Source organism: Hyaena hyaena, unplaced genomic scaffold (assembly GCF_003009895.1).
Source record: "Hyaena hyaena isolate Hyena2069 unplaced genomic scaffold, ASM300989v1 scaffold_18, whole genome shotgun sequence".
NCBI classification, from domain to species: Eukaryota; Metazoa; Chordata; class Mammalia; order Carnivora; family Hyaenidae; genus Hyaena; species Hyaena hyaena.
This window is the reverse complement of record NW_024080649.1, coordinates 3715076-3740214: the sequence shown is the minus strand read 5'-3', so window position 1 is coordinate 3740214 and position 25139 is coordinate 3715076. Positions and strand designations below refer to the sequence as shown.

Genomic DNA, 25139 nt, shown 5'->3' with positions numbered 1-25139 from the left:
CTGCCTGACTTATTTCGCTCAGCATAACACCCTCAAGGTCCATCCATGTTGCTACACATGGCCAGATTTCATTGTTTCTCATTGCCATGTAGTATTCCATGGTATAGATAAACCACATCTTCTTGATCCATTCATCTGTGGATGGACACTTAGGCTCTTTCCATGTTTTAGCTATTGTGGAGAGTGCTGCTATGAACATTGGAGTCCATGTGCTCCTATGCATCAGCATTTCTGAATCCCTTGAGTAAATTCCTAGCAGTGCTATTGCTGGGTCATAGGGGAGTTCTATTGTTAGTTTCCTGAGGAACCTCCACACTGTTACATTTCTTCAAATTTGATACTCATTTTATAACCAATGCAGAAGAAAGTAAGATTCATGAAACTCTTGAGTGACCTGGGACATGAGGCATGACACAATAGCACAACCACCTTTAAAAAAAAAGTACCAGCTGCCAAATGCACACCCAATACATAAAATCCAGGTAGTTTCCAATTTTCCTAAACTATACACACGAAGAGAATTGTTACTGGAAAGTTTGTGAATATTAACAGTATGGCATTAAACATATTTTACAATATACTCCTAAGGAAGTTATGAATCATTAAATTCTACACCTAAAACTAATATTACACTGTATGTTAACTGAAATTTAAACAAAAACTTGAAATTACAAAAAAATTTAGCCCTAAGGAGACAATGAGCTCAAAGGGTTTGCTTCAAGAACTAAGTTTTCCAAATTACTCTGAAAGCCCTCTTGTTATTCAACTTAAAACTTATTGGTATTTAATGGTGGCATTTATCTGCCAGTCATAGACGCTTGTCTGTTATAGTCAATGACAGTCAACTCATCAGTAAATACTACCACCTTTATCAACAAAACATGTGCCTTATCTAACTATACCATCTCCACTGATGTCAATCCTGGCTAAGTCTCTACCACCTCTTTCCAGACTATTCTAACAGCCTTGTAACAGAGTAATCAAAGCCATTCTCCTAAAGTACAAATCACAGGTAGGTCCCCCCTTGTTTAAACTCCAAGGATTTCAGCAGACTTAAGGAGACTCCAAGATCACTCTCATTTCATTTCTGACACCAACTACAAAGTTCAAGGGTCCCAACGACCTACCCCACTTGTGTCACCAATTAGAAGTTTGGGAGTCCCTCAGTCCACCCTCAGGTTGGGTAACTTGCAGAAAACCTCACAGAATGTACTGAAAGCTATTATACTCATGGTTCTAGTTTATTACAAAGTAAGGATACAGACTGTCCATCAACAGATGAATGGATCAAGAAGATGTGGTTTATCTATACCATGGAATACTACATGGCAATGAGAAACAACGAAATCTGGCCATGTGTAGCAACATGGATGGACCTTGAGGGTGTTATGCTGAGCGAAATAAGTCAGGCAGAGAAGGACAAATATCATATGTTTGCACGTATAGGAGGATTAGGAGGAACTTGACGGAGGAACAAGCGGGAGAAGAAGGGGGGAAATGGTGGGGGAAAGGGAGAGAGGCAAACCATGAGAGACTCTTGATTGCTGACAAAAACTGAGGACTGATGGATGTAGGGGGGGAGGAGGGATGGGCATGGAGGAGGGCACTTGTGGGGATGAGCACTGAGTGTTATGTGGAAACTAATTTGACAATAAACTATTTGTAAAAAAAAAAAAAAAAGTAAGGATACAGACTAAAATCAGCCAAAGGAAGAGAAATATGGGAAAGAGTCCAGGATAGCTCTCCACAGAGCTCCCAGTTGTCCTTTCCCACTAGAGTCATGTATAGTCAGTCTTCCCTCCAATGGTGCATGACAATACTCATGGTATTAGTGGTATACAGAGTTTTTACTGGGGTTCAATCATCTAAATATGGTTGTCTATCTATATGGTTGATCTTTAGTCTCCAGTTCCTCTGGAAGTTGAGCTGCCACTGCATGGCCCATAACAACCACAATAAATCACGTTGTTAAACTATCCAGTGTGGCTCTGAACCACCAGGTAAACAAAGACACTTATTGGGCAAAGCATTCCATAGGGCTCCCAGGAGCTAAGGGCAAAAGCCAGACCTCTGTCTGGGTAAAGTTAACTGTTTCTAATACACGTAGAACAAAAACTTCTGGCCTACAAGGCTGGGTAAGCATGGTTTGTGCTTACTTGGTTCCTGAATTTGCCATCTAGAAAATTCTTGTATAAACACCTCTCAGTTGGTTACTAAGTCCTCAGTTGGAGACTATGGTTTCCTAAGAGTTAAAATTCTGCTAAGTGTACTTAAGACTGATGGAAAATAAGGAAAGCAACTGTGTATGTAGGAAAATGGGAGATATGTAAGAAAAATATAAGGAATGGAAATACATTTTTGTTGAAGGTAAAATAAAGTAATTTTGTCCTAAATAGGACTGGATGTTTAGAGAGAAATGGCTTTGGGACAAAGTTTAAAGGCAAAGGAAAGTTGTAGAAGGTTCATGAAGGGAAATCTTTAAAAAAGAATTTTACATATGCTCAGGATAGACTAAGGTTGAGATGAATGGAATTTTAAAAGTACACAGGTATAAGGTTAAAACTCTGCTCTTCTCTCTGTTCAAAAGACAAGGTTTTCTTGGATTGTTAACCTGCTCTTGATAAGACAATGTAAACAAAGGTGCTCTCTTTTGTCTGCCAAGAAAACCAAAAGTTGTAGGTTTCATCTTTATCTTTGATTGTTTATTCAAAGGATGATGGTCACCCCTTTCAAAAACTTAGAGGTGTACTTCACAGGTATATGACCAAAGGATTCAGCTCTTAAAGTTTCAGGCATCACCAAGAACCCTCAACCTGGTGAGGTGATCCAGAACCAGTCAACCAGCTTAAACTGACCCTCAAAAGGACACTGGCCCCTGAGATCTCCAGCCCTGCTCCAGCCACACCTGGAAGCTGACTGGCCCATGCAAGGCAGAAGCTTGAGGAATCACTGGTCCGATAAGATAAACTGTCCTTACTCTTTGCCCAGAAAGTTGGGGAAAGAGCAAAAAGTTCCTTTTTACACTCACCTTCCTCTTATGTTCTGTTGGTATTAATTGCCTCTAATCTAGATCCCATTTGTAAGAGCAGGGCTCTTGGAAGATTCTGTTAACCTAACCCTTCCTTATTAAGATGATTATGAGTTACAGGTTGTACTGGAAATTAATTCTGCTCTCATGTACCAAGGCGATTTGTTGGAGCTCTAATATTGGGCATTACCGCACTAATCGCCATCATAGGGTCTGTGGCTGCTTCCACAGTCTCCCTTGTCCAAGAAGTACATACAGCCCAACATGTTAACCAATTAACTAGAAATGTCTCTTTTGTACTGGCTACTCAAGAAATAATTGACAAGAAATTGGATACTAAGGTTAATGCCTTAGAAGCGGTAGTACTGTTTATCGGAAATGAATTCAGTTTTCTAAAATCTCATTTGACCCTTGGGGTGCCTGGGTGGCTTAGTCGGTTAAGCGTCCGACTTTCGCTTAGGTCATGATCTCGCGGTTCGTGGGTTCGAGCCCCGCGTCTGGCCCTGTGCTGACTGCCAGCTTAGAGCCTGGAGCCTGTTTCAGTCTGTGACTCCATCTCTCTCTGACCCTTCCCTGCTCAGGCTGTCTCTCTCTCTCTCCTAGAAATAAAAACATTAAAAAAATTTTTTAAAAAAAATCTCATTTGGCCCTTCGATGTCACGAGGAGTATAACTGGATCTGTGTTACTCCTCTCCCACATAATGATACCATCCACACTTGGGAGAATATCCAAAATTACCTACTTGGTATTTGGAATCATTTCATTTTAGCATTGATGTCCAAACCCTTCATGAACAGATTCAGGCTACTAATGCATCCTCTACCTTGGTCTCTCCTTCACAGGTTGCAACCTGCTTTCTGCAAGGGTTACAAAATCTCTTTAGCTCTCAAGGGCTAATTTCACTGACAAATGTTGGCATGGTAGCTGGAGTGTTGGTGCTCATCTTGTGCCCTGTTCCCTGTTTCTTCAAAATAACTAATCAAAGCTTTCACAGGGTAAACGAGCTACACATCCTTCTTTTTTTTTTTTTTTTTTTTAATGTTTCATTTATTTCTGAAAGAGACAGGGTGAGCAGGGGAGGGTCAGAGAGAGAAGGAGACACAGAATCCAAAGCAGGATCCAGGCTCTGAGCTGTCAGCACAGAGCCCAATGCAGGGCTCGAATCCACCAACTGTGAGATCATGACCTGAGCTGAAGTCAGATGCCCAATCGACTGAGCCACCCTGGTGCCCCCTACACATCCTTCTTTTAAAAAAATAAGAAAGGGGGAGATGTTGGGAACCATTCTGAGCCCACTAGTCGAGAAAACTCCTGGTGAAGTTAAAGCAAGTTTGCATGGTCTCTTGCCAATTAGATGATGACTGATATCCACCCCCACTCAATTATTTCTTCTTGAGCACTGACCCCTCCCCCAAGGTACCTTGTTGATCAATATCAGGAGTGACTTGTCCTCTTATTCTGGCCCTGGTATGATGACTGCACCTTGTGAAGGAACTTATTGTGGGAACTTCGTCTTTTGATTATGGGAACAGACATCATGTCTCCAGCAGATCCTGTTTCCCTCCATACTTTCCCTTGAGCTATGAACAGGCTAATGACCCTCATACAAGATTGACCTTTACATGTACAATTCTGTTTCTACTGTTGCGTTAGTCCAAGAAGTTGATACAGCTCAACATGTAAATCAGCTAACCAAAAAGATCTCTCATTCCCTAGCTATTCAACAAATCATAAAACTAGGCACAAAGGTAAATGCACTCAAAGAGGCTATTCTATGTATTAGAAATGAGCTAAACTCTATGAGTTGGCTTTCAGTTGGCTTTTATATTCCGTAAAGCATATAACTAGAAAATCAAGTCTTGCTCCGAGACAAAGAGCCTAACTTAGAGAGAAGGAACAGATAAGAGCAGAACATAAGTTACTACATATAGCTTTGCTAACTGGTAGTGTATAGCAGCCCCTTCCCTAATGCCTACATTCCACAAACACCTTCCCTTACCCTGGCAGCTGTGATGAGGATGAATAAGAGTATCTACAAAACCTATGACTTAATCTTAGTGTTATTAAAATGTGAACACCCTGTTATTGTCTTAGTTACTCAACCTCACTATAATTGGGGCAGTTCTGCAAGAATCCTTCTGTAAAACCTGTTTATGTGCATTTTCCAAAAACATCTTATCACAGAGAACTATCCATTGTAAAATTTCCATTTTCTGATGCCATGTTAACATTTGACCTATAACTAAAGACACCAAAACCGACAGGGTAGAGATGCCTGCCTGGTGATCAGGAAGAATCTCAGGGCTCTCTCCTTCCCTCGCCAACACCGTCCATCCTTCAGGGACCCCTGGACCTGGACTCTGGCAGGCCCCTACTTGCTTTTCCTACATCTCCATTTCACCATCACTTCCTCTGTTCCAATCACATCTGCTTTCTTTCAGTTCCTAGGATAAAGACATCTCCCAAGTCAGGGCTGCTGCTCCTGCTGTTCCATCTGCCTACAATGCCCTTCCCAAATGTTTGCGTGGTTGCCTGAAGTTCATCAAATTAATTGCCACCTCCTTGAAGAGGCCTTCACTAAATACCCTAGCAAAAGCAGTTGCAACCTACCTCTTCACACATACACACACACACTACAAATGCACACACTATACACACATAAACACTACACACACGTATGCATATCTGCAGAGAGTACTTACACATACACCCTCCACCCCATTAAACTATTGTCTTGATAGAAATTTTTAGGACCTAAATTGTTAATTATTTGTGTATTACCTCTGTGTTCTTTACAAGAATATTTTAAGCCTATTCATCAACCTTATTGACCATTCTTTTCCAGTATACAAACCGATAGCTACTACCCAGTATGTGTTGAAAAAAAAATTGTGGATTGACTATGTGCCTCACATGAGACAAATATAGACTCACAAAATTGTAACTTCCCTGAACTGGCTTGAAATAAAGTGTATACATGCAGCAATAAAAGCAAGTCTCTTATTCTTAGTGAACAAGAGACTAGACACTGTATGCCATTTATAATTAACCAAAGAAAAATGCTAATATGAATATATGAAACCTAATCAAATTAATGAGTCTCATTTTCCCAGGTGGACTGTTAAATCAGTCTTATTATTTAGTGCCCATATATTATGCTGGTGACTTAAATCTATCAGGTTATCAGTGGTTAAAAAAAGAAAAAGAAAAAAAAAAAAGAGAGATGCCAGCCTGGACCTGGAAGAGCAAAAGGTTAGTCTCTTTATCCTTTTCACCTGTATCAGAAAACCTGTGTTTCCAACTTAATGCTACACAATTAAAAGGACAAGCTGATTATTCACCAATTAAAAAGAAATGAATTATCAAGCCACAGATGACATGGGCAAATCTTAAATGCATATTGATATGCTAATCTGAAAAGGCAATCTACTATATGACTCCAACTATACGACACTCTGGAAAAAGCAAAACTATGGAAACAGTTGTTGGGAAGGAAATTTTTTTCTCTGCACTTCAAAGGTTCTTGCAGCTGGTCTAAGCATTAAATTGTCACGACATAGGTTAACAAGAGAAAATTAAATTTCATTCCATACATATAGGAATCTCACATACATAAGTTCAAAGACAGAAAGGTAAAACAAGGAATATACGGGGTCTTGAGCTAGGGAATGGGATGGGGCCTGGCACTTCAAGGGGAGGAAGGTAGTTCATAGAACAATAAGAAAAGCAGATGTTTGGTAATTAGATGTTTGTCCTGCCATACAGATGGGTCAGAAAAAATTTGTCTCTAGTAATAATACTTATTCTGGGAAAGACTCACAATTTAGCTTCTTCCAAGTAGTTTAAGTGTGGGACAAAAGCTTCTCTTGAGCCCACAGGGTCTCCATTATCTTCAATGCAAAACACGCCCAAGTGGCACATTTTAGAGACTTGTCCTGAACCCCTTCACAATAAAAAGAAGAGTGATTACCAAGGCTTTGGGGATAGGGATAAATAGATGAAGCACAAGTCTGTGAACCTGTTCAATAGAACACAGTAATAATGGACACATGGCATTATACATTTGTCAAAACCCATAGAATATACAACACCAAGAGTAAACTCTAATGTACATGATAAATTTTAGTTAATAATGATTTTAGTGTCAACATTGGCTCATCCTTGTAATAAATGTACACACTAAGGCAAGATGTTAACAGGAGAACTGGGTGTGGGAGGAGGGAGGATTTGTACTTTCCCCTTAATTTTTTCTAAATCCCAAACTGCTCCAAAAAAATTCTATTAAAAAAAAAGTACAAGCTGCATTTGTTTTCATGGAAATTTGAGAGCTATTTCCTCAACTCTAAATGCATTAGGATACACAGTCTTGCCCCTTTTTTAGTTAATTATAACCTGTTTTCCCATCACATTTCCAGTTTCTATGTAACAGATGGTGAAAATGTCTATTCTGAAGGCCCATAAAGTATTCCTGTTCAAGACTAGTGGCTATTATCCAGCGTCCGCCACATAAAAGTTGGAATACTCAGGGCAGGGGGTGGGGGGCGGGGGGGGGGCACATGTGGGCAACAGGGTGGAAAACAGAAAGCAAATCCTCAGGGTGCTAACAGGAATAGAGGGTACTCCTAGAGGAATTAAAAGTAACCCCCACCAGGAACCTAGGGAAATCATCTATGCAGAGAAAGAAATGACTTGTTTGAAATTCATTCACACTGGCAGGGTCAATAGAAAAATTTCAATGTAAATAATGGGAGACCTGAAATGTGTATTTGCTGAATGCTGAAGCATTGGGGGCAGAAACTAAGCAGAGATTTCTGCAGTGGCCAAATGTTTCCTCTTATCACAGCAGAATGGTCATTAAAAGAGACGCCCTGAGAATGTCTTGAATGTAGATGAAGGCCAATCAGATACCCCTGAGAGAGATTTTTAAAGATTTTTTTTCTTTTCTCCATTGTATTCCATTTGGATTGGATAAGATTGGGGGAGTGATAATTTGCCATTATCTTAACCTTGGAACTGAAGTAAAATTTAAGGGAATTAATACGGCTTTTTCCCTTCCCAGGAGCATCTTCACCTTTATACCACCAACTCTTCATTCGTCATCAGCAAGCGGGGGACAGTTATTCAGAAAACAATGGCAGGAGCTCCACAGCACTGGGGGTTTAATGCTTTTTCTGTCTCCTTAAAACCTTCAATAATTTGTTTACGACTTCACAGATTCAACAACAGTGTGCAAATGCAATTCCACTTATGTTAATGTGTGCTCCCTTCTCGCATATCAGATTCTGAATAAAAATTAGGCAAGTACTCTGTTTTGAAAATATGTAAGATGTGAACTTGCAGGAAGGAAAAAAATCCTTGAAATGCACTATCCTATCAACCACATTTTTTTTTAACTTAATAACTTAAGTGAACTGTTAGTGAAATTACAACCTGCTTGTGACACAATAAATTTACAACAAAATTCATTCCATAAATTATTCAATTCTGTGACTGCAGTCAAGGAGAGAAATATCACCAGGAGCAGGTGATTAGCATGTGAAAAGAAAACCCATCTCCCCACCAAAACAATCACTGTCAAAGCCTCCTATTGGAGTTTTGTAAAAATTACCATTAAGAACACACATTTAAGTCTTTGTAGTTACTTTAAAAGGGCCAAGTATTTGATTTACATTATATTCATTTGTTCTTTCTTCAACTGTCTCTTTCTCCCACAAACCATAACTGTCTCAATAAATGCTTGCTCAATCAAGTGTGCATTAAAACAAAAGAATTTAACTTCAATAAAAGTGATGAATCAGAGCCAGAAGTTAACTTTTCCTTACTCTGTATAACTGGCTACTGGGTAGGCAAAGTAGAAATTTACATTTGATGTTCCACAGGGGAATATTAGCAATTTCTGCTGTGAAATGTTGGGGTCTGGGAGCCAACATGGTCCAGAAAGAATTCTTGATACATTTTCAATACAAAAAGGGTGGTTTTATTAAAGCATGGGGACAGGACCAGGGGGCAGAAAGACCTGTCCTGGGATTGTGAGGAATGACTGCACACTTTCAAGTTGGGACAGGATTAGAGACAGCCTAAGTCTCTAAGGAACTTGGAAGCAAGGTTTCCAGGATTGTGAGGGGCTAGCTGCTCGTAAGATAAGGTTCATGGGAGGCGCCTGGGTGGCTCAGTTGGTTAAGCATCTGACTTCGGCTTGGGTCATGATCTCACTCACGGTCTGTGAGTGTGAGCCCCATGTCAGACTCTGTGCTGACAGTTCACAGCCTGGAGCCTGCTTTAGAGTCGGCGCCTCCCTCTCTTTCTGCCCCTCCCCTGCTTGCATGGTCTCTCTCTCTCAAAAATAAACATTAAAAAAAATTTTTTTTAAGATAAGGTTCATGAGACCCCTCAGATGTATATCAGAGGGCCATATACTTGGAGAGTGATCGTTTACCTGCATCTTGGGGAGGTAGAGATAAAGGAAGTTTCTAAAGGGACTCTTCTATGTTAAAGACTTAGAGGATCCTGGAGCTTGGGCTAATGTCAAACTAAGGTTGCCTTTTGCCTGTAGCGAAGTATTTACAATGAGGCAGTTGAGCTCCGGGATAAAGGTCACTCTGCCTGCCTCAAGTACTTGTTAATGAGCTGCAAGTTGTAACGAAGTTTAATTGGTTTTCTTTTGGCTTTGTTCTCCTCAGTTTCTATTGTGCAGTTGGTTGAATTTGTAGGTTTCTGCATACATCACCTTTTTTCCTAAATCAAGAATGTAGCCATCCTCATATATTAATGCATAAATTGTTTTCATTTTAACAGATGCCTGGGAATTGGGTTTTCTTCAGACATTGGTCTTTATCTCTTAAGTAGTGTGTGGCAGGCAGAATGGCCCCCCAAAGATATCTGCTGATACTTCCCAGAACTTGTGAATACGTTACGTTACCTGGCAAAGGGAAATTAAGATTGCAGATGGAATTAAGGCTACTAAATCAGCTGACCTTAAAACAGGGAGATGACATTGGGAATTCTCAATGTAATCACTGGGTCTTCAGATGTGAAAGAGGGAGGCTAAGAGTGAGGACCAAAGTAATATGATATGACAAAGACATATATGGACTTTGTTGATTTTGGAGAGAGAGGAAGGGCCATGAGCCAAGGAATGTGGATGATGCTAAAAGATAAAAAAAATCCAAGAAAACAAATTCTCCCCTTGACCCTCCAGAAAAACCTCAACCTTGCTGACACCTTAATCTCAGTCCAACAAGATCCATTTCAGAAATGTGACTTCCCGATCTATATAATCAATCCATGATATTTTAAACTCTCAAGTTTGTGGTAATTTATTAAAGCAGTGATAGGATCTAAAACAAATTATTTCAATAATACATTGTGAAAGGCAAATGGTGTGAGAAAGGAAAAGAATTCTGCAAATTATTAGTATTTGTTCATAAAGGAAATCACAAAACAAAGGACCTAAAAGTTAATTTTATATAACTCTTCCATTTTAAATATTTTTGAGAGAGAGAGAGAGAGAGAGCATGAGCAGGAGAAGGGCAGAGAGAGAGGAGGACAGAGGACCCAAAGGGGGCTCTGCACTGACAACAGACAGCGTGATGTTGGGCTCAAATCAAATTCCCGAACCATGAGACCTGAGCTGAAGTCGGACTCTCACCCAGGTGCCCTATATAACTCTTCTGAAAACTACAAAGGAAGCAATGATCTGGATGGTTATAAATGTTTTAATTGCTATTACATTCTTCCATTTATCAGAAAGACTCTTTAGTGTTTATCGATGTATCTTCCACTAATATTAGAATGCTTCACCCCGTATCAAGCTACTCTTTCTTTCTTGGATAATACCTCTTTCTCATCAGCTACTAGCTGACATGCCGTTTGTGTTTTGATACACAAACTATAAAAATAAAAAAAATAAAAGCATACATATTTATTTAAGTTTTACCCTACAATAGAACCTTCATAAGGAAATTAAAGACCTGAAGAAGGAGTTAAGCCTGAGGGTTTTTTTAAAAACGTTCATTTATTTTGAGAAACAGAGACAGTCCATGAGTAGGGGATGGGCAGTGAGAGAGGGGGCGGGGGGGGGGGGGGGGGGGGGACACAGAATCTGAAGCAGGCTCCAGGCTCTGGGTTGTGAGCACAGAGCCTGATGCAGGGCTTGAACCTGTGAGCAAGATCATGACCTGAGCCGAAGTTGGATAGATGTTCAACCAACTGAGCCATCCAAAGCCTGAGTTTTTATACTAGTTTGATAAAAAGTCAAAAATCCTGGCAATACTTAATAAGGCAAAAGGGCATCAACTAAAAATAGTAACTGGAGGGAACAGAGCAAACCTGTTGGTTTGGGCTTGCTCTTAGCATTCTGCCATCTTGGCAGATAAGCATATTGGTTTCCTCTGGGTCTAAGAAGGGCACCACTCACATGAGGATCTTAGGATCTCCTTCAGGTAGAAAAGGAGAGGTCACAAAGTCCTCCCTGTATCAGCTATTTCCCACATCACTTCAGCTTAAAATTTGTGTCATATTTTGGGGTAGCATGTCCTGAACCCTGTCAGTTGTCCAGCATGGAAGAATAAAGATACAGAATCACAATATGGAAGACCTGAATGAAACCTTACGTGATCTAGTTTAACCTCCTTATTTTATCAGAAAAGCAATCAAGATTCAAAAGGTACAATTCTTTCCCAAATAACATAGTCTGAGTTGAAGTAGCTTTAGAATACTGGCGCAGATCTCTTTTCATAATGCACCGTGCTACCTATATGGGTCATTCAAATCAACCTTTGTTAACCAAACAAATATTTATTGAGCGCTCGCCTGTGTGATGGGCACTTGCCTTAGCCACTGATTATGCAGTGAGGAGCAAGAGAGACAACTACAGAAGGTACTATGTAGGTATATATATATCAAAGTTAATTATGGTAACTACTTACTATGTAGTTAATAGTCCAATGAGAGGAAACAAAATCTCAATAAACAAGCAAACTGTTCTATTGAAAATGTAACATGATAGAAGAAGACTAAGGCCATCTCAGACAGCAAAAAGCTCAGCAAAGAGCTTTTAAAATAGCTGAATGACAAGAAAGAGCCAAGCAGAATGGGCAATGAATATTTCAGGCAAAGGGAACATCTAGTGTCAAGGTTGTGGTGGAGAAACTTAGTTCTGAAGCAATGTACTGAAAGCCAGTGAGACAGGAACTTGGCAATGAGGGTGAGAGGGATAGATGGGAGATTAAAAACCAGATTCAAGTTCTGAGATCATTTTGTGTTACATGTAGCTATCTATGTTCATCTCTACTTCTATCTGCACTGACTTCCATGTTAGGATGTAAAATAAAGCACCTAAAATTATAAGGTAAATATGAACTCAGATCAATCCCCCTGCTTCATGCAAAAGGTTTAGGTTCAAGAAATCAAATCAACAAAATATGAGTGAATTATTGGCACTCATCAGTGACACTGGAGTAGGTTTTATAAAGTGAAGGTTCAGAAGGGCACTTCAAGATAGAGATCACATATTTAACTAAAGGAAATTTTTTTAAAAAATGAGTCAGGTATTTGGTAGCATAACCGAATTCAGTTAGTATTTCCTGAATACACAGTATGCGCCAGGCACTATAGTAGGTGCTTTACCTACAATATCACTCTTAATGCCCCACTAAACAACTGAATGTCAGCACTCTGATGTTAAGCAAGCAGCTCAAGACTGCACTCTTAAGAGAAGAATGGCAAGTATACACTGCTCTGTCTGTCTCCCAAGGTCACATTTTCCCCATTTTGCCATGTGCCACTCACATTGAGCAAAAGATACTCTACCTATGTCACATCACCATACTCTCTTCCTACATGAAATGACATGTAGGACTAGATGATCTCAAAAATCTCTCTTATCTCTAACATTCTGTGATTCCATGATTCTATTATATTGGCACAAACTGTCCTCTTCCATTCTTGCAACCTCTGTACCTGGAAATTTCCTCCTCTGCAAGTTGTACCGCAGTTGCTACCCACCAATGAGAAAGGTTTCCTTCTACCAAGAAATCAGATTCTTGCCTACACCTGCTGAACAGCAGAGAAAGCCAACAACTTCTGCCTGCTGGCAAGGGGAACACTATAATGGGGGTCAGTGTTAGTTGACCACATTTTGCTCCCATTTATTTCCTGCTCACTAAATGACTATCAACCATGCGACAGTCATCCTCAACAATGTTTGTGTGTTGAGATGCCATGATGAGGAAAATCCACAGATCAATTTTAAGTATTGCTATCAGCAGCTTAATATGCAAATGTCAATACTTTCCCTCTCCATACTGGGCTCACCTTCTTCAGTTCCAAGTCAGATAGCAACAAACACAAAATTTGCCTTTAAGCATAAACTGTTTCTGGGGAGTAAAGTTCTCTGCCTTACAGACTTCTCACCTGAAAAATAAAATATTCAATGGCATATCATAAGTAAGTCAAGTTTCAAGATTTGGTGTGTAGCTAGCTAATCATTTCTCTTTGAATATTAAACAAATTATACTTAATATTCTGGAACAAAAATTAAATATTTGAGTGTAAAGGGTCATTATTTGTAATATATTATCAAGAATAACATGCAGCATAATGAAAGAATCAGTTCTGACTATTCTGTAAGGCAATACTAGGGCTAAACAAGTCCAGTGTTTCTTCTATATACTGCCTTCCTTGACATGTACAGCAGCTTTTCCATCTGAGTCTTCTGAGTTACCACTTGTAGTGAACAGTTGCTATTTTTGTAAATTTTTTTTAATGTTTTTGTAAATTTTTTTAATGTTTTATTTATTTCTAGGAGAGAGAGAGAGACAGCATGAGCAGGGGAGGATCAGAGACAGAGGGAGTCACAGACTCTGAAACAGGCTCCAGGCTTTGAGCTGGCAGTCAGCACAGAGCCCAACGCGGGGCTCGAACCAATGAACTGCGAGATCATGACCCAAGCGAAAGTCGGACACCCAACCGACTAAGCCACCCAGGCGCCCCAAACAGTTGCTATTTTTGCCTGCTCAGCATCCTGCAGGTGGATTTTCCTTTAGAAATGTTTGAGAGGACTATACCCCCAGATCCAGGAGCAAGCATGCGATGCCTTGCCAATCAGCATATACGATCTTCCTAACAACAGCAATGGACACATAACCCAAGTCTAACACAGCTTGCTCCCTAGTTTGCTGCTGGAAAATTCAAGATAAAAATGGTCTCTTCCTCTGGAAGATGTCTATCAATCTTGAACTGGTGGGAGTCATCTTGCCATACAATGTTAATAGAATATCCTTCAATCATTAAAATTCCATGAAAGTCAACTAAGTCTGTTCATAGAATACACAAGTAAATTCTTGGAGAGTAGGAATCCTTCTACCAAAAGAAAATGTGTTTACAGCATTACTCTAGAAGCAACTATATAGGACTATCTACATTCCTATCACTAGCAGAAGAAAATGACAGCTGTTTTTTAAAATAGAAGTTCCTCTATCTCTGACCTCGGCCCTCATTTTTATTTTAAAATAAAATTTTGGGGCATCTGGATGGCTCAGTCAGTTAAGCATCTGCTTTCGGCTCAGGTCATGATCTCGTGGTTCCTGGGTTTGAGCCCCACATTGACTCTCTATTATCCACATAGAGCCCGCTTTGGATGATCTGTCCCCCTTTCTCTCTGCCCCTCCCTCACTTGTTCCCTCTCTCTCTCTCTCTTTGAGAGACAGAGAGACAGTATAAGCAGGGGAAAGACAGAGACAGAGAGAGGGAGACACAGAATCTGAAGCAGGCTCCAGGCTCTGAGGTGTCAGCACAGAGCCTGACACAGAGTTCATACTCACAAACTATGAGATCATGACGGGAGCCAAAGTTGAACGTTTAACTTACTGAGCCACCCAGGTGTCCCTCATTTTCCTTTTTAATAAGTCACCAGCACATTTTTTTAAAGAAGTATCCATGGGGTACCTGGGCGGCTCAGTCGGTTGGGCATCCAGCTTCAGCTCAGGTCATGATCTTGTGGTTCGTGGGTTCAAGCCCCACATCGGGCTCTGTGCTGACAGCCATCTCAGAGCCTGGAGCCTGTTTCAGATTTTGTGTCTCCCTCTCTCTTTGACCCTCCCCTGCTCATGCTGTCTGCCTGTCTGTCTCTCTCAGAAATAAATAAAACATTAAAAAAAAATTTAAAGAAGTATCCAAATTATGTGTATATATACTATATTCCGCTGTGTAAAAACAGAAAGCCTTCTCACTAGACCATGTATGCTTTGTCTTTAAATAATTGTATCATGTAGAAATTTTTGTTTTTCAGTCTTTTGGGAACAAGAATATTACAGACTAGTAAGTTTAACTGTAAAAACAACTTGAATCTGGAGACCTTAACAAGCAGTGAGATCACAATCCATCTGTAGAAAGATGGGTTGATAGAGATATATAAGCCAGTAAACAGTGCTGTAATGTCAAATCCCACATAGTCCACCCAGGGGAATGTTTCAAGAGATAACAGAGAACAGATGAGGAAAGTGGTGGACATAATCTGATTAACATTAAAAAGATCAAGAGATGACAATAATGACACCATGTATTTATTAGGAAGGGCCTGTTCTCCAAAAATTGCACAGCACTTTGCCAACTCTTAGGTCAAATACCAAGAGTCATAAGTGACAGTGAAAAGCATGATTCCTATTTTTCCTGTATTACAGACCTGATGCACTCAGATTCTAAGAAGTTGGCCAAATGGAGGCATGCATCGTGGAAGATCTCTGATGAGACATTAAAAGACAACCACTGGAATAAAACATGCTAAGGAAGAAAATATCAATCTACACAAGAGAGGATTCATTTCGTGCAACACTTATAATGGTGTACAAATAATGTACTTTTTTCAATGTACAGCAACATAATGTATATTCTTGTAGTGACCACAAGGAATGGCCACCACTTAGGAAATACTATTTTTATGGAGTAGTATTTGAAATTTTGTGACATTAACTTACCATAATATTAGAATTTCCTGACTTAAAGGCAAGTTCTTACTCTGGGGGAGAAAAGTAACATATCGATTTATGCAGAAAACCTCACAGTGGGAAATGTAGTTAGCATGAAAAATATTGATGATTAAGCTCCTGTGAAACAAAGTTGAGCTACTGTGCCTACCCTGTGGTTCAGAGTAGAAAAGGAATACTCTAATAGGACTCCTGAGCAGGAAATTCTTTACATGCAAACTCTATTTTCTAGTGGCCTTGGTAGGTATGTTATTCCTGCACATCAGAAGGGCATCACTTCCATTTATGCACGTGAAAGAAAGACAAATCCAACGAATTAGCTATGGCCCATTCAGGATTCACAACTTAGTGAATCCAGCTCCATAGTCACTCATATTTGTTATTCACTTTGCTTTCCTAATCTTGAGTCCCCTGGGCCAAGTATCATTCTCAGACCAAGGTACAACTGCAGTCTACAGCCTTCACCCTAAGGTAATGCCAAGTTTGTCCAGGTAGCTGTTTTGGCCTTCTGCCTTTGCACAACCATGTTCCACACTTAGAGCATGGCCTTGTTTCCTGAATGCCTATTTGAGGCAGAGACATCATGACTGATTCTCCACAGTACCTCTCTCTGATGCCTAAAACTGCCTTCCATACTCTCAGCACTGACTCTGTTTATTAAATAAGCAGCCTGGAATCAAGAGATGAAAAGTTGCCAGGAGCATTCTAGGCAAAGAGATCAGCATGGAAGATGCTCCAACATGGAAGGGACTCAACATGTTCAGTGAATTGCAGGGAGATGACAGGGTCCATTTAGCAAGGTAACTTCTAAAAATATTCATCATCATCATCTCCAACCTGAACCACTTATACTCACAGACCTGACATTAACATGTTTGAAATTCCTGGGGCACCTGGGTGGCTTAGTCAGTTAAGCTTCCGACTTTGGCTCAGGTCATGATCTCACAGTTCGTGGGTTCAAGTCCTGCATCAGGCTCTGTGCTGACAGCCATCTCAGAGACTAGAGCCTATTTTGGATTCTGTATCTCCCTCTCTCTCTGACCCTCCCCTGCTCACGTTTTTTTTTTCTCTCTCTCTCTCTCAGAAATAAATTAAAAAAACTTTTTAAAATTTAAAAAAAGAAATCCCCAATACAGTGGTATTTTATGTTACACACAGTTTCCAAAGTAAGAACATAAATTTATGTAAATTTACATTTATAAAAATATAAGTGCTTTTTAAAGAACTTTCATCACATGAATTTAAGGAAAGTGGATTTAATTTTTTATTTTGTGTTCTTATTGTTTTATTTTAATTAGAAAATTCCATTTCCATTTTCTGAGAATTCTGGTTCACTGTAGTTTAAAAGTATGTATGTATTGTACTTATCTGTTGCTGAATTATAATAACATCCAAAGCTTAACTATATACAACAACAACCAAGTATCTCCAAAATAAGGAGCATACAACCAAGAATCACTTAACATTTTAGGAAAACCAACATCACAAAATAAAAGCATCAAACAGGGGAAGAATTGACACATGAAGAGGTTGAAACCCTCACACATTACTGTGACATAGTAAAACTGTGTGGCCACTCTATAAAACTGTTTGACAGTTGCTCAAAACATTAAACCTAGAGTTACCATATGACTTAGAAATTTCACTCCTAGGTATATACCCAAGAAAACTGAAAACACATGTCAACACAAAAACTTATAAATACAGCAATATTGGGGTGCCCGGGTGGCTCAATCAGTTAAGCGTCCGACTTCAGCTCAGGTCATGATCTCACAGTTTGTGGGTTTGAGCCCCGCATCAGGCTCTGTGCTGACAGCTAGCTCAGAATCTGGAGCCTGTCTTTGGATTCTGTGTTTGCCCTTCTCTCTGACCTTCCCCTGCTCATGCTGTCTCTATCTCTCAAAAATAAATAAAACATTAATTTTTTTTAAATACAGCAATGTTATTTGTTAATAGTCACATGTCCAACTGATGAATGGATAAATAAAATGTGGTGTATCTATATATTTCATTGTAATAAAGCAATAAAAGGAATGAAGTTTTGACACATATTACAAGAATGAAACTTGGAAACATTAACATTACATTACGAAATTAACCTTAAAACAAATGATCCAGTGAAGAAATTGGCAAAAGACATGAATAGGCACTTCTCCAAAGAAGACATCCAGATGGCCAACCGACATATGACAAAATGCTCAACATCACTCATCATCAGGGAAATACAAATCAAAATGACAATGAGATACCACCTGACACCTGCCAGAATGGCTAACATTAACAACTCAGGCAACAACAGATGTTGGCGAGGATGCAGAGAAAGAGGATCTCTTTTGCACTGCTGGTGGGAATGCAAACTAGTGCAGCCATTCTGGAAAACAGTATGGAGGTTCCTCACAAAATTAAAAATAGAACTATCCTATGACCCAGCAGTTGCACTACTAGGTATTTATCCAAGGGATACAGGTGTGCTGTTTCAAAGGGGCACATGCACCCCAATGTTTATAGTAGTTCTATCAACAATAGCCAAAGGATAGAAAGAGCCCAAATGTCCATTGATACATGAATGGGTAAAGAAAAGGTGGTGTGTATATATACATACATACACATACAATGGAGTAGTACTTGGCAATCAAAAAGAATGAAATTTTGCCATTTGAAACTACATGGGTGAAACTAGAGGGTATTAAACTAAGCGAAATTAGTCAGAGAAAGACAAATACCATATGACTTCACTCATATAAGGCCTTTAAGATACAAAACAGATGAACATAAGAAGCAAAAATAATATAAAAACAGGGAGGGGGACAAAACATAAAAGACTCTTAAATATAGAGAACAGAGGGTTGCTGGAGGGGTATAATAACAGGGAAGAGGGATGGTCTAAATGGCTAAGGGGCATTAAGGAATCTACTGCTGAAATCACTGTTCCATCATTAATGTTTTATATTATATACTTTAATATTTAATACTTGTATATTATGTATGTTATATATGAATTCATTTATAATTATTTATATACAAACATATATGACACAACATTGCATTCATAAAATAAGAGCAGGTAACTGAATAAAAACAAATTAGAGAGGAAATAAACAAGCAAAAATTTGTCACTGAGACAAACAGATCAATGGAACAGAAGAGAGAGCCTTGAAACAGACCTACAGAAATACAGTCAATTGACCTCTGACAAAACAGCAAAAGCTATAGGGGGCCTAGGTGGCTCAGCTGTTAAGTATCCAACTCTTTATTTTGGTTCAGGTCATGATCTCATGGCTCATGGGTTCAAGTCCAGAATTGGGCTCTGCCCTGACAGTGCAGAGCCTCCTTGGAATTCCTCTCTCTGCCCTTCCCCCATGCTGCCACTGATGCCTCCCCTCCCTCTCTCTCTCTCTCTCAATCTCTCTGTCTCTCAAAATAAACAAACAGCAAAGGTAACATAATGGAGAAAACATAGTCTCTTCAACAAATTGTGCTGAAACAAATTAACATCCAGATATGAAAACATAAATCCAGACAGAGATGTTACATCCTTGACAAAAATTAGCTCTAAATAGATCACAGACCTAAATGTAAAATGCAAACTATGAAACTCCTGGAAGATAACATAGAAGAAAATCTAGATAAACCTTGGGAATGGCAGTAACTTTTTAGATATAACGTGAAAGGCCCAGTCCATGAAAGAAATAGTGGGTAAGATGAACTTCATTAAAATTAAACCTTATGCTCTGAGAAAGATGTATCAATAAAAGGAGGAGACAAGCCACAGACTGGGAAAAATGTTTGCAAAAGACACATCTGATAGGAGCACTGAGTCGGTTAAGCAACCAACTCTTGACCTCAGCTCAGGTCATGATTTCATGTTTCATAAGTTCGAGCCCCACATCACACTCTACCCTGAGGGTGTGGAGCCCCACATCACACTCTACCCTGGGGGTTCTGTCTCTCCTCCTCTCTGCCTCTACCCTGTTTGTGCTCTCTCTCATTCTCAAATAAACAAATATTAAAAAATTAAAAACAAAAAAGACGCATCTGATAAAGATATGTCATCCAAAATAAACCAAGAATTTAAAAGACAATAGGAAGGGATTCCAAGGTCAAAGTCAGGTGCACTGGGAAGCTGGCTTCCAGAGTCTCCCATGTCACCAGGGTTAGCGGCTTCCTCAGCGATGAGGCAGACGCCTTGAGGCTACCGTGCACAACTACACCAGAGCTGTCCACACCAGGCCCACCATCTCTTCTGGGCTTGCAGTTCGTCACACGATAACATCACTTTTGAAGGAACATGTCCATACCGTTTCCAGTCGTTGGTCTTGGATAATTCTCAAGTGTGCCTCAAACCCAAATCCAAATACAGAAATTTCTTAACCGAGAGGCAAGAAACTGTACACTCAGCTTTAAAGAAGCAAAAAATTGTGAAAAAAAATACAAAGACTCCAAAAGTGTGTTGTTGATTGCTTGTACAATGGGCAACAGAAGCTAATGGCTCCTGAGCTAATGCCTATTGCTCAAAATGATAAAACAAAAAACAATGTGGACAATTAAAACAAGCAAATAAATCCAAATCCCTTTTGTACAATTTTGCTGAAGCACCTAACAAAAATACTATGAATCAGGAAATGGGTTGTGAAAGGACTCTTGGATTTTCTGTTTCCATGCTAAAAAAGCAAGGAAATAGCCAAAGGACAAATGGAAAAGCAAAGTCTGAATACTGCCTGAACAATCAACCTCTGCATCAGTGAGTGCCCACTTGTGCTGTTATTTTTTAAACTATCACTATATAATTTATAAAAGTACGGGTTAGAATTAAGTGGGCTAATCACTTTATTTATTTTGGTGGGATGTTTTTAGATCCATAGGCTCTCAGAAAACAAGTATATTTAAATTAAGATTGCCAAAATACATGTGCCTCATTTACTAATGTCTATATATCATTTTAATATAAACCTCAATGTGTTGTAGGATCTTTAAAGAGTTATTTTTCTCTAGTAAAAATACTTAATGTGCGGAACTAATAAATGGTCCAATTAACTTTCCCTAAATACATAAAATTAACTTACTCTTTCAAACTGCTTGGAAGTTGAGATGTTTATGTTATACAAACATTTACAGTTATTCCATTAAATCCATGTTTCACGTGAATTACTACTAACGAAAGCCCTAAATCTGAATTGTGAGCATTAAACCAATGCCTGACCATACACAAAAAAAAAAAAAAAAAAAAAAAAAACTTAAACATCATGGTAAAAGTGGACGCTTTCTATCCACACTGAGGAGCAGTCCTACCACTTCTGTGACTAAACTCTGCCTGAAGACAGCAGAGAGAAAGACTCCAAGTTCTACAAACCTGAATCATGTGTGGTTCCAAAGGCAAGAGCCCAGCCTTCATATTCAGGACACCGACACCTTGACACTCTACACCCGTTTGCTTCTCCGAGAGTGTGAGCAAAACTAAGGAACACTTCCCTCAATTAAAAATCTTGCTTAGTCAGAGTGAATCCCAAAAGATTCTCAAGGTCGACTTCAGAAATTTCTTACTATCTTTGTAAAGGATAGGCTGTGAAAATAAATGTTTAACTCAACTCTGAAACTAAAGGTAGTCAGAAAAACATCTTTTTTAAAACTAACTATTTAGATACATGAAAAGTAGGGTCCAAGAGCAAACCTCTCTGGGCATTTTTCAGTGTTTATGGAGAAAGACTTTATTAAAATGAGTAACTGAAACCGGTCTACCTCACAGGGTGGTTGTGAGGATCAACGATATATGGAAGGTTCTTGTAAATAGCAAAGATATTATGGACACTGAGTGTTTGTTACTATTTTCTCTTCTCTTAATTAGCACACTAGTCATTTTCTTTCATAAGGAAATTGAGACTTTATAAGAGGACCTGCTCACTCCTTTCTAGTTGTCTATTATTGCTAATTCAGGAAAAGGAGTAAGTGTCCTTGTTTTTCCACAATCATCTGCATAACTGTATTAGAGCACTGAACATGATTCCTGTTTTGGATGTAAAAGTAAATATATGGAACATTCTTGACTATAAATCATTCAGATGCCCAAAATTTCATTTTTACAACTTTCAATTGTTCCTAGTAACATTTTACCATAAGTGGCATTTCATTTGCTCTGGTGAAGACCTATTTCTATGCCTAAAATTTATAGCTGAATTTAACATAGTAACAGTTTAGCTATCTTAAACCTTTTCTGGAACATAGATATACCAAAATGATAGGCTGAGGTTGTATTCAACCTGTCTTTTAAAAATTCTTTCAATAAATAATTTAGATACCTTAAACTACAAAAAAAAAGTCAACAATGGGAGAAACAATCCAATTAAAAATGGGTTAAAGACCTTGACTCCTCATCAAAAAAAGATAAATATATTTAAAATATGAATATGAAAAGTTCACATCATATTCCATATGAATGTGAATTAAAACAGTAATGAAATACCACCTGTTGGAATGGCCAAAATACAGAACACTGACAACAGTAAATGCTGGTGAGGATGTACCAGCAAGAACTCTCATTCGCTGCTATTAAGACTACAAAATGATACAGCCACTTGGGGAGACAATTTGGCAGTTTCTTACGGAACTAAACATACACTTATCATACAATCCAGCAATCTCACTTGTGGGTATTTACCCAAAGGAGGTGAAAACATATCCACACAAGAAACATCCTCATTCAGATGCTTATAGCATCTTTACTCATAGTTGCCAAAACTTAGAAGCAACCATGATGTCCTTCAGTTGGTGAGTGGACAAATAAACTATAGTACATCCAGGCAATAGAATATAACTTAGCAGTAAAAAGAAATGAGCTATCAATCTATGACAGGACATCAAGGAAATTTAAATTCATAATAGTAAGTGATAGAAGGCAATCTGAAAAGTCTACATACTCTATGATTCGAATTTTATGACTTTATCTGGAAAGTCATTTAGAAAAAACAAAACTATGGAAATCATGAAATCAGTGGCTTCCAGGGGTTGGAGGCTAAGGGGACGAGGAATATGGGGGTTTTAGGGCAGTGAAAATACTTTGGATGATACTCTATTACTGTACAAAATATTCCATTTGTTATATACACATACATATTATAATAATGAATATATATCATTATACACTTGTCCAACCCCATAAAATGTACAACACCAAGAGTGAACCTTAGTAAACTATGGACTTTGATTAAGCAGGATGTGTCATTACAGGGTCATCAACTGTAAGATATGTACCACTCTGGTGGGGGATGTTGATAATGACTGAAGCTATGCACATTTGGGGGCAGGAGATACATGGGAAATATGGGAAATTTCTATACCTTCCACTTACATTTACTGTGAACCAAAAACTGCTCTTTAAAAAAAGTCTTTTTAAATTTCACTGAAATTAGGGGCCCCTGGATGGCTCAGATCATGATCTCACAGCTAGTGAGTTTGAGCCCCCATCTGGCTCTGTGCTGACAGCTTGAAGGCTGGAGCCTGCCTCTCTCTCTCTCTCTCTCTCTCTCTCTCTTTCCTTACCCCACTAGTGCTTTGACTCAATCTCTCTCTCTCTCTCAAAAAATAAACATTTTAAAAAATCACTGAAATTAAATCCTCAGTCAGTTATCTAAAATCAAAATGGACAAAGTTAAAAATTTAAATCTTCAAGTTGAAAATACAGCCAAAGAATTCTCTCAAAACACAGCATAAGAAGAGATTAAGGAAGAAAGATTGGTAAGATAGATCCAGAAATGATAAATTTGTCTACTAGGAGGCAAAGAAGAAAAGAGTGAGATGGGTGGGGGAAATCACACACACACACACACACACACACACACACACACACACACACACAATTCTGGCAAGTTTTCATAATGTCAAAGGCAGAAACAAATCCTAAAAGATTCCAGATAAAGTTCTGCCTCCATTATGGGCACCGCCTATACATGTGCCACAGAAGATGCCTTGATTTAAGAGCAGCTCTAGGGGTTCCATTCCATTTGTCCTTATACCAAGGATTTCAGAGGATTCTCTTACAGAGAAGACTCTCCAAGACTTAACAAATCTGGGCACCCAGGGCCGTTTGGGTACAATTTACACCCTGTCTTCCTTTAGCCCTAATTAGCCTCTCCACAGAGAGTACATGCAGAGTGTCTACCATATGCCAGATGCTGGGCAACAATAACAGCCATACTCTTTATCCTCTCCTTTTCCTAAACCTTCTAGAATATAGTATCCTGAGAGACTGTGAAACACACCTCTGGGAGGAGTGAAGAGATGAAGAAGCCTGGGTATTTAATCTATTGACTTCCAAACCTCACTAGGTGAAGGGGCCACTCTGGAAGCAGGAGTTCCACAGGATACCCACTCTCATCCTCACAAAGGCCAACCACACCCTGCCAAGGTCAGTAAATGTACTCAAATAGAGAGAGGCAGGACTGTCCACAGGTGACCTCTGGGGCAGCTGGGGGGATTCTGGGTAGATGGGAGCATGCATATGTATATCCACACACATAAAACCAGTCCAAAGGTCAACTTCTGATATAATGTAGAAACATTGGGAGCATTAATGCTAACATTAGACACAAAGATGTCATCATCATATTTAACACTATCTTGGACTAACACAATTAGACTAGAGGGTGTATTGAGAGGAATAAGATTGAAAAGAGGCAAAGCTATTCCTATTTTGAGATGATACGATTTTATATCTTAAACCCAATAAATCAACTAAAATACCACAACAAAGTATAAGATAATTCAATAAGGTGGCAGTATGTAGGATTAGTTAAAAAGAAATCAATACGCTCTATATAATAAAACAACAGTTAAAAGATACAATGGAAGGAAGACCCTATTCACAGCTAGGTACAAGCTTAGTAAGAAATGTGTAAAACCAAATGACATGGGAAAAGAACTACTACCAAAGGATAAAAAGTAATATGAAAAAGAGATGTTATAATCTTGGAAAGAAAGACTTAAAAGTCAATTATCCTTCAGGTAATTTAACGCAATCCAATAAAATGCCAATAAGGTTAGGTTTGTTGTTTGTTTTGTTGTTTGTTTTTTTTTACCTAGAACTAGACAAATTGATCCTAAACTCATATAGAAAAGTAAATTTTAAAATAGCTAG

At 38.9% G+C, this 25139-nt stretch overlaps 1 pseudogene; it reads left to right on the top strand.

Moving 5' to 3' along the window:
• The window catches only part of LOC120224356, a 64620-nt pseudogene extending 43056 nt beyond the window's left edge, over positions 1-21564 (top strand).
• Positions 21565-25139: the final 3575 nt, after the last annotated feature.